This window comes from Eutrigla gurnardus, assembly GCF_963514095.1.
Source record: "Eutrigla gurnardus genome assembly, chromosome: 8".
Classification (NCBI taxonomy): domain Eukaryota; kingdom Metazoa; phylum Chordata; class Actinopteri; order Perciformes; family Triglidae; genus Eutrigla; species Eutrigla gurnardus.
Window position 1 is genome coordinate 6,726,983 of NC_139922.1, and position 12,029 is coordinate 6,739,011.

Sequence of the window (12,029 nt, forward strand, 5' to 3'; positions counted from 1 at the left end):
ATAATACAAGGTTATTATAATCAATTACTTACTACTACTTCCCTGAGTAAAAAACAACAACAACAAAAATGAAAATGATGAAAAAAGTTAAACACTGATAAAAAAGATTGTGACAGTAGCGCTGTCCCAATGCAGCGGCCGCATCCTTGGAGGCTGCATGAGAAGACCGAATGCAAAACTGCTTCGGTGACAATAAAATCAATCAATACAATCAAAAGTCTTTGCCTTCTTTGTGCAACACTCAGTCTGGTGGCTTTGAAGAGGGCATAGATAAGATGCCTACTGACTACGAAGAACATACTACAAACACACTCAAAGTAATCTAATCTGTCCCTTTGATCTAATGAAAAAATATAAATTCTGGATTTTTTTTTTACTGGAAACATCAAACATTATTCACATATCACAGCACAACTGCAAGGTTCACAGTTAAACATGATTCACACTTTTAAAAATAATAACAATATTAATCTCCTTTCTTTAACATCCAGCATGTGAACATTATTTTTTATGGTATTATCTTATTATCAAATTCATGTTGAAGACTGATGGAACAAACATGGTTTCAATGATTATTGATTACAGAGTCCTGAAGGGTATCAGCTGAATGTGATACCATTTGATCATGAACATACAGCACCATTATTGACAGTGATAGATGCACCAGGTCATGCATAGAATTAACCAGAGCAAGTGTTAAAAAAGGGTTATAATATATTAAAATACAGGACTCTGCCTCTACTATACAACTGGACTATTTTACCCTTGGAAATAGGGAAGGATTGCCAGCGTCTTTAAGCTCCAGTAGGTGGAGAGATTCAGGAGTAAAATAACAGAGATAAGCCAAGAACTGGAGGGAGCATGATCTACCATTTTCTGTGGTTTCTGTAACAGTCGGCTGCATGCTTGTCCTGTAGCAGTGGTCTGAAATTAGTACACAACTGCATAGTTCATTTATGCCACAGTGAATTCTATACAATATACTACACAGAATATTACCAGCCTCTTCCCTATCTCAGCTGGTGCAGTTCTGGGGAGGATGGGCAGGGTGAGGAGTTGGAGGTGGCAGACGTGGTCAAAGGAGGCAGCTCCTCACAGGCAAAATAGTCCTTCAGGGGAGCAAAGAGGTGACGGATGACCGGCACACTCCACGCCTTGCCCAGGACCTTCTGCCTCTGCTGCCGGTTCATGTTCCTCACGTCGGTATAATGTTTGGGGAACCCAAAGATTCTGGGAAAAACAGAGGAGGTAAATATGTGTTAGCGGTCTCAGGGTGTTAGCAGCCGCTTTCCATCCTCCACACAGCGTTTCAGAAGCAGTGTTTCGCCTGCAGATTGGATTGATTTAGTCATTTTTCTTGGATATCTGTGCTTCCACCAGTAAGCTATGAAGTAAAGTGGTTTATTTCGTGTCTGTTTTAATTGTGTATACTGTAATTTGGTCCTACTGTGTTGTGCTGCAGCCTACAGGCAAAGTGAAGACCATTAAACGTCCAGCTATAAACAACATGGATCATTTTGTGGCTGTAGTGATTTACAAAGTGCTTAACAATGAGGACAGATAATCCAAGACAATAAGAACAATGCAATGCAAGATATTACAAGATGCAATACAATAAGACCCAAAACTTATAATAAAACAGATCAAATAATAAAACAAGGTAAAATAATAACTAAATGCCGTCACTTAGGAAAAGCCATGAGATAAAAGTGAGTATTAAGAAGAGATTTAATCTTTGATAATTAACTAATCATTAAGCAAGCAAACATGCCAAATACTCACTGGTTATAGCTTATCAAATAGTTGCTGGTTTTCTTAGTCTTTTATGACAGTAAAGAGAATATCTTCGGCATTTATTTTCCAGACGCCGTTTAAAGAAGTCACTTTAGTTTCTAAGACTTTGTAAAAGAAGATCTTGCAGTTTTTTGAGGTTTTATAGACAACAGCTAGCCATCAATTAATCAAGAATGTAATTACTGGATTAATTGTTAATGAAAATCAGCATTAGTTGCCCTAGTTAAATTGAAGAAATACGGTGTCTACGTGCATCAGTGGGATGCTGTGTTTGAAAAAAGTAAATTTGTATTTCTCCTGTTGAACTGCCCTCATGGAGTTTGCTGTTTTGATGCCACACCTATTAAGTACATGTGTATTTTTTCTAAGTGTTATTTTGTGTTGTTTTGTTGGGTCGCTATCCTGCTGCTCTTCCATACTGGGAATCCATCTATTGTTGGCTCGTTCCAGTGCAGCAAGTTGTGAGCTGCTACAAGAAGGTAATCACTTTTATAATGCCTACTTTTCTAGTTCAGTGATCCAGAGGATGTCCTCTTTGCCGTTCTGGAGGACAGGCAGCAGAGAAGAGTCACCTTTGCCCTGCTTCAGAGAGTTTGGATTGGTGGTGATGGTCCTCACCTTAGTGACCTGGCACAATAACAACAAAAAGTGAGTGATTGCCTGTGAGACAAATGAATGATATAAAATAGAGGGCCTGTAGATAATTGAATAAAATTTAATGTGCAGGTTCAGTCACTGACCCTGGCTTGTCTACCGATCTCTAAACAGTCCTGGAGGACCAGCTTGTCCTTCTGGGAAGCTGCAATGGGCCTGATGGGAGGTAAGCAGCAAACAAGGAAGATTACTTTATTTTCTACAGTTATTTATAAAGAAAAATAAGCTACAAATGCTTTACAAGATGAAGGAACAACACAGATGGAAAGAAAAAAAGAAAAAAATTATATGAAAGCAAGAAGACTGTACTACTGCTAGAGTTACAGCAGGCAGATTAGAGGCAAAAATAGAATATACAATACTTAACAATAATAATCTTACTACTTCAGTCAAAAACATAGTCTGATACCATTTGTCTTGAGAACTATAACCCTTATAATTTCTGTTATTGAATTGGAAATCTCACCTGCTCATCCCTGGGATGTTTCCCCAGAAGCAGCGCGCTCTGTGGGCAGGGCTGACTTTGACTGCGTCCAGCAGCACCGCGTTACACTGTCGAGGAATCCAATAGCAGCAACAGTCATTCCCTCCCAGCGTACAACATGTTAGATAGAGGAAAACAGCAGTACAGGGCGAGGAGCAGGAGAAAAAGAAGTAGGAAGAAGATGATGTAAAAGAAAAAGAAGAAGACGAAGAATAAGAAGACAAAGACGAAAAAGAAGAAGAAGAAGCAGTAGTAGTACAAGATTAAAATGGAAAAGGGCAAACCTCGAGGAAGCGACAGATGTTGACTTTGTCATGTCTGTTCATGAAGACAACGTTCTCAAACAGCCAGAAGAACGGTCTGGGGTCTTCCTCTTTGGGCTTCAGCAGCTGAAGGATGCGGTAGTAATCAAAGAACAGCCTGCCAGTGCCCTCTGTTGGAGAGAGGAGGTAATGACAACAAAGATGAAAATATCAAACACTAGCTCATAGCAATTGCATAATAATTATTATTTACTTCAAAGTGATTACTTAAAAATGTTTTTAAAAACCTAAAATGTATATATAAATATCTTTTGGACCTTTAGACATTTCATCTTAACCCTACCAACCCTTTGCTTGTAATCATTTGATTTCCCAGAATTATTATTTTACAATGATATTGCCTCTTTTCTGTTGGTATCTCTTTGTTTTGTTTTTCCTTTTCTTTAATTTTGTAATTAAATTAATGCCTTTGTAAATGAGGGTTGCCACTCAATGATCTCTCAAATGTAAATAAAGGATGAATGTGTAGCTAAAGTCAAGAATCATGAACATCAGATCAAACATACAATAAAAAAAAGGTGCAAAATCTGTTTTAAAATGAAAAGAGCAAAATTCAGTTGACAGTAGGAATACGTGTGATATAATGAACACCCAGGATAGTGTCGAGGCAGGTCTGTTAAAGTAAGGCATTGAGTTAGATTTAAATTGGATATGATCAGAGCATTGGACAGACATATTCTTAATCGTGATGGATTCTTTTCTCTTGTTTATTTATTTGGTTCTTATATTTGTTAGCAACTCAAGTCATTCTTATGTCTGCAAACAGTCCAACAATAACGCAATCCAACGAAGCCCAAAAGGCCAAACTGCTCACTTAATCTGAACAAAATATGTGGAAGTAGCACTGACAGCTTGTCATTTCTTAATTGTTGAAATCAATGTACTTAAAGCCAAAACAGTGACGCACCATAGAGACCTTTTCTCAATGGGTTGACAATGGAGAGGTCATTACAGGGGCTTCCACCGATCAGCAAATCAAACGGCCCCCACTGCTCGATCTGGATCGTCAAAGAGGAACAAGGAGCCGGTTTAGTCTAACACTGAACAACAAATGTCACTTCCAAACAAAGATTCAAATACATCAGATAATATTATTAGCCAAACACACATTTCAAACACAGATATATGGTAAGAAGGAGGATGAATATTAACACTATCAACTGCATGTAAGGAAGTGAATATCTGAAAAAAGAACATACTTGTTCTTGTGTGATGCACCGGGCATCACCAACGTGGATGATCTTCCCATCGTGGTTGACGGCCGCCACGGCAAGCGAATCTTCACAAATCTCTGAAGCAACATACGTCTCTACTTTGAAGCCGAGATCCTTCAGCACCAGGTAGCCTGAACAAAACATTACAGTAAATACAGACACATGCAGCAGCAGCACATCCATAGCTGTTGTATTACTAGTCACTGAATGCTCGCATGCTGATTTCAGGAGTTGAAAATTCCATGTAATATTAGTCCAAGCTGATTGAGGCATAATTCAGCAGCTGTCATGACACACAAACTCAGACACAGAGGGTGACACCATGTCCTGAAAGCCAGCGTTACGTCATCTAGTACTCACCTGTTGCTATGCCATCGAACAGTGAGAGAACTCTAACAGGTCTGCGCAGGTTTGCTGGGATGGATGGGTAAACACGGTGAGGCTCCTACAAAGTAAACAACAACAACAATGTGGTAAGTAAGGGATCAGTGTGATTCTTCATTCATGAAAACCTTTTAGAAGGGAAGGAAATTCCATATGACTTAAATTATTTATTGCAACATCCTCATTTTTTGTATAATACAATCTGTGCTTCAATTGGTGTTAGACATATAGGATAGTAATGATTTAAAGTTATTTATCTGTGCTATCCATCCGTTGTTCTACTTCCTGTTTGGCTAATAGAAAAGTTCATCTTAAATATATCCATTTCCAAGATGTTGATCACTCACAAACTCCATGGCGCTATTGTTGGCGAATAACTCTTGAACACGAATGCTCCAGTTCTCTCTGGGAACCAGAGCCCCGTGCGGCTGATGAGGCTGACACAAGTAGCAGATCCACGGGTCCAGCAGCTTCAGTGACTCAAAGCTCCCCGGACTGACGAGGATGTTCAGACAGTCTGCACAATAAGATCTGCAAATATAGAAGTAGGGAAGAGGGTGGAGGTTGATAAACAATTAGACAAGAGTAGAAACTGGTCTCTAAGGCTAGATTGAAACGTGTATGAAGAGATGAACAACCTGCAGCAGCTGTCTTTGCCACACAGTATGACCTCCAGTCCATAGCAGCAGATGGTGCAGTAGGACTGATATCCGTCTTCATCATAACGATACAGAGTTTCTGTTAAGTTATCCTACAGGGACACAGACAGCATCAAGGCCAGGGGTTACGGAAAGGTCAACAGAGTTATAGCAAAAAGGAAATACAGTGTTGTAGGGCTGCACCTCACAATGATTCTATATATCCTGCTTTGAGAGGCCTAAAAAGGTGCTCCGATGCCTCCGCCTTCAGAAGTTATTGTGCACGCTGTACTGCCGTGCACCACATTGTGCAGTCTCTGTCTAAAATAGTTCCACGCTTTAGGTCGTGGGTGAGTTTATTTTAGCTGCAGCTTGTTCCCCAGGGATGGCAGCGCACGTTTTGTAATCAACGCTGTTGACGAATCACCCCAGCCCTACTGTGATGAGTAACACACATTCACAGTGAGGACCCCTTGTCGGGGTCACGTCAGATTAGGAGAAGTTGATGATTCCTTACTTTACACTCCGTGCAGAGGCTGCCTTTAAACAGAGGGTGGAATATCTTAACGTCTTCTGTTCCACAACACAAACAGAATCCTGCAGACAAAATACAAAGCAAATAAATTAACCATACTGATTGCATTGCAGTATAATTACATAAAACAACAGGCTTATTTTGTTTTACCATAAAAAGTATTCAAACTTATAGAATACTTGAAAGCTTAAGTGAATCCCTGGATGATTGGGCATTCTTATAACACTGTGCACATGTAAACACAGCCATTAATAAAAGGACTCATCGTTTCAACACCAAAGAAAATCAAATATTCATGCATAAGTCAAATTAAATAGAAAATGCCTTAACACCTTCGATGTCCAGCTTCATGTCCATGATCCTACGGATGGTCTCCGCTGCAAGGAAAGAAAACAATTAGTAACTCAGGATGACTGAACACATGATTAACTCAAACTCTCTGGCTTTCTTGGCATATACGAAGCTCATTTTAATACAGGCAAAGTTCTGTCGCATTAATCATTTACATCATTTGTTTTTAACTGGGGGGGTACAGTGGTTTAGTGATCTGCACTGTCGCCTCACAGCAAAATGGACCCGGGTTCAAACCGTGTTCTCCTTGTGCCACTGGGGTTTTCTCCCTGGGTTTTCTAGCTTCCATCCTCCTACAGTCCAAAGACATTCAGGGTCTATGTGTCCATGTGTCAGACCCTGCCTCTGCACAATGTCAGCTGAGGTATATGGATAAGCAGTTAGAAATGATGAATGATGGTTTTCTAACTTTGCATTTTTACTTTGCACAAATTCTAAGCTTTCTCACCGTCGACAGGCCAGACTATCACAGGGCTGACACACAACCGCTCACACTATGGCAGGGCTTGAAGCAGGAAAAAATCCTGTGCCTGAAATTTTTTTATGCATTGGGGAGAAGAAAATTCTGAACATTTGCAATCTAAATGAATTAATCTGGTGCACTTTGAGAGTAAACCCACATTATAGTTTTGAAACAACATTCAAAACACACACAGCCAGTATCACTAAGCATAAAGTCCGCTAGCTTAATGCTAACGTATAATACCTCAGAAATTAGCATCACCAAGGGCGTAACTTTGAGTTGAACATTGGGGTGGTTGAGATTTCCACCTGTGAAGCAGGTGTGTGTATATATATATATATATATATATATACATATTCTTTGGCCACCAGCCACTGCGGCAGGTTTGGGTTTACCAGCCCAGATATATAGTTTGTGCCTAAAATAAAGTTGACCGACTCAGAAAATGCATAAAAATGGGTCTTGAACTTGTACAAAATACACATTAAAGTGTGTGCAAGTGTTCTTGTTAGGACTCATGGTCCTTAATTGTCTCTAACTTTAAGTATTTTGTCCCGATTACAAATGGGTTTGTAGTGTTTCCCACAGGATCTTTGGAGACTATGGTGGGGGGATTGCGATCCTCTAGGGGGGTCCGGGGGCATGCCCCCCCGGGAGAAAATTTTGAATAATTTCATTTTAATGCATCAATTTGGTGAATTCTGAGAAACAAAATATGACATATCAATTACTGACCAATTTCTTACAAACTGCTGGTACTGATACAAATGTTGACATACTAAATGGGGTTGAGGAGTTTAAGCATTCAAGAAAAGTTGAGAACAAAAATGACTAAAACACAATTCGTTTATTATTATTATTATTATTATTATTATTATTATTATTAATAATAATAATGATAATAATAATAATAATAATAATAATAATAATAATAAAAGTGGGTGACTATTCCTCAGCCTTCCTTGGTGTTTTGGTTTTGACTGAAGCCTCGTTCACATACGTCGTCACTCGCCCATCTCTGAGAGACAACTGTCAATGAATGTGAATGTGTTCTAGCGGAATGTGGACCAGGACAGGCGATGCGATGTGGTCGATCGGAGATAAAATAATTTTAACTTTCTGCGATGCGAGTGAAGCGAGTACCAATCACAATGTAGAATAGAGATGATTGACAGTTGCCGTCAACAGAGAGTTCCACAGAGAGTTGTCGCTTGAAGTCGCCGGCGGCAGTGAGTTTTTTTTGCCAGCGAGTAGAATTCAGCGAGAAAGCGAGTGACGGGCGAGTAGCGACGTATGTGAACGGGGCTATACGCGCACGCACTGTCGAACTCGCCGGCTGGGGGGGGGGGGGGGGGCAACCGTGAGTGGTGGCACTGGAGCCCTAGCAGTAGCTACCTCCTGTTGGGAAGATACTTTTATTCTTTTGCTTTTTTTCGCGTGCTTTCTTCATACCACCGCTGATGCGGGGAGAGACCGGGAGAGACAGTAGAGAAGCGCAGGTCCGGCAAGGTGGGCGAAACCAAATCTCAGAGCGGGAGGGGGCACAGACAAACGTCACTATTTTTTACTGCAACGGCTGTCACAGCGGCGGCAGCGCCGGTCTACTGATCTGATCGCCCAGGGCCAACCTCTGTCGTCATCCCGGGGGAGAAAAACGAGCCAAGTAACTTATCCGCACGCTTTTAGAGGTTTGCCGCTGGCTGGTTAAATTCTTTTTATTAGATTAATGTTGGTCTCATTGATGAAATCTAACAATTGTGGCAGTCGCATTAGTTTGTCTGAATGAAAAGTGTGCAGGGCTGCCTTTGGGCTTATGTTATCAATCGCTCTGGCTACGTTGTCCCGGTCCGAGGTGCCTGGAAACTTAAGGCCCGCCCTACTCTGCTCTGATTGGCTATAACTCCTTGGTTACCCCGAGTACCATTGGTAGTTGGAACTATCACTTTAAACGACTGGTTACAGTTAAAAAAAAAAAAAAAACACTTCACCAAAATATTGCTACACCGGATTTCCGGCACCGTGCCGGAGGTCTTCAAGCCCTGCACTATGGGCAATTTGGATTCACCAATTAACCTCTAATCCCCTTCCTGCATGTTTTTGGACTGTGGAGAAGCCGGATACCCACGCTCACATGCAAATCCACACAGAAGGGACCCGGACTCAGACCCTCTTGCTGTGAGGCCACAGTGCTAACCACGAGAGCACTCGACCATAATTCTTAATTATTACAGAATTTGTATATTTGCACATCTTGTGCACAATTCTGTGATTTGATTTGTTTTTCAGTCATTAGAACATGTTTGATGGCAATTGTATAATAATATACTTGTGTTTGGTACCTCTCAGTTTTTGGTCCGGCTGGGTGTAAGCCTTGGCGACCTCGTTGACCTTATTGTAAGATTTGGTGTAGGTCCTCTTCTTCTGTGGTACAAAGTCTGGTGACATGTCGTCATCAAATCCATCAAACAGGCTGCTTTTCTTATTGGGAGCCTTCCCTCCTTTCCACCCTCTCTTACCCCTGCCTCTCGCCTTTTCCCATTGTCCTCCCCAGTCATCTCTCTCTCCCTCCCATCCTCCCTTCTCTTGTTTCCCCATCTCTGCTGCCCATCCTCTGGATCCCTTCTCCTTCATGACTCCTTTAGTGCCTTTTTCAAATCCTGCTTCCCATGCATTCTTTCCACCTCCACCACTATGGGATGACTTCTCAATGGAGCTGCATGACAGTTTTTTAAGGGAGACCGACACTTCCTTCATTACGAGGCTAGTGGTGTCGTGGCTGCTGCTCAATTTGCTGGAGGTGCTGAAGGACGGATGAGAGGAGCCGGGCGTCAGGAAGAGTTTCTTCTTCACCTTTGGTCTGGCGTTTGTTTTAGAAATACCTGGCCAGAAGACAATCATACATGTGACCATCAGATACTTGACATACTTAATTGTCATCATTCTATCTTTGTTTTATCGCTACTGTGTCAACCTGCCAGAGACGGTAATGGTTGGATGGTTGGAAAGACTGAGGCTGCGGTCGAATAGTCAAACAATAAGGTCCTAACGCCTTTTTCAAAAAACAACACAGGGGTTTAGGAAAGCTGGAAGGAGAACTCAAAAGGATTTAGGAAAAGACGACCTTTCACTAAACTACATAATTATAATCCACCAGCTGATGATTGACAGCTGATGATCCACACCGGAGATAGCGTGGGTCTGCCTGGAGAAACTACAATAATGGACTACAAAAAGCGTCTCCTTCTTCCCATGATTGAAATAAAATAAAAATACCATTCAATTATTATCACTGCCCACATGCATTTATCAACACAATTCCACTTACTACTGTATACGTCTGCATGAAAGTAATTATTTAACTAAAGGAGATCTGAAAGGAAGCACTGGAGCTCCTTTCCTTTGCATTTAGAGAATTCGGCTCTTATCATGGCGGCCACTTGTTTACTTCCGGGTCACTTCTTCAGTTAGGAACCTTCCTCAGCAAAATAGAGTATTCAACCGCAGCCTGTCTCTGTCTGTGTGTGTCCTTTGCATATCTCAAGCACCGTTGAGCCCATTGACTTCACACTTGGCAGGTGTACTGCTAAGTACCCATGGGAGTGTAATGTTGAGTGTGAAGCTGCCGGGATGAGAGTTTTTTGAGAATGCCAGAGGCAGCAATATCAAGAGCCAACAGCAATCAGCCCGTTTCACTGCACTAGTTCCATTTAATAACAGAAGTGGGGCAGAAGCTTGACTTTAGCTGATGTTCAGACGGATACATGTGAATGCTTCAATCAGAGATGCTCTGATACCGATATGGGATATCGGTCCGATAGTGACTCAAATAGCTGGATCTGGTATTGGTCATAATAGGCCTATCTGGTACGTTATTTTAATAAATAACAATTCAGTACATTTACATCTATTCATTCATTTGTTACATTTTGTTTAACAAATAGGGCTGGATAAAAATTCAATATGAGAATTTCTCATCTTACAATGGAATCATACCAGGATGAAATCATATCCTGAGATGCCGTGATACACAATGACAGAGCTTGGTAATTAAAACTGGCATCGGCTTGGTCCTTGTTCCAGTCTGTAAGTAATTCAAACTCTTCATTAATCAGATGTTCTTACCATTTGTGGCAGCCGTTGGTTTGAGTCCACCTGGTCCCATAGGTTGAAAACCTCCAAAGGCCCAATCCAACATCTGTTTGAGCAGCTCATCTTGTGCCTGAACGCATGCAGAAAACTGCTTCTCGCAACGCAGAGCTGCCTCCTGATAAGACACGGATATAAAACAGGTTCTCGGTCATTCAGGTCACGGTGATCCTTGCAAGCTTTGTCGTAGGCAACTGGACTCTCATCCACGAGGCTTCTTCAGCTCTAACTGACGTTTAAACAGGTGTTCACATATGCATCACCATTTGAGTCAGTGTATGTTGTCTGGGCAGTTAACACAGCACCACTTTTCTATTAAGTCCTGTTTCTGTTTGTCAGGAAATACACAGAGAGACTCTCAGACCTGCAGGGACAAGAAGACGGCTTCTCGGTAAGTGACGAGGATGGCGAAGGAGTTGGAGCAAAAGTGCTGGGTGAAGTCAGCGAAAGGTTTCAGATCCTGTAAACTGACCTTGAATCAGAAAGAAATCAGAGTCAAGATATTTGACAACAATATAATGACAAATGTGATCAGACAGCTGTTTAAGAAAGCTGTCAAGGGAAAGACACATTCTGATCATGTTATTATATAATATTCCTCCATATTAACACAGTCAATGTTGTAATTGTAACTCATCTGGTACGAAACACAGAGATCCCGTGTTGGACCGTCACAATGAATATGAAGCATTTGTAAACTCCACATCTGACTCACTTGAGAGGACATGTTCTGTCCGTACCACTCCAGCATCCTCCTGTCTGGAAGTTGATTCCCTTCCCTGCAGGGTATGATGATGGCTGGCCAGGGAGAGAAGCCCTCCACATGACCCCAGACCAGCTCCCCCATCCCATCCTGTACAACACACAAGACATTAGAGCAGAAATACTGACAGTTCCTCATATTAAATGGAAATTAAATGTATTGTGTACATTCCATAGTCTCAGTATGTGCAGGCGGCCAGCCCAGAAGGGCCTATTTTATTATAATTAAAATTAAAGTGTATTATTATTTATACTCTATTAATCATTTCTATAATAAACCA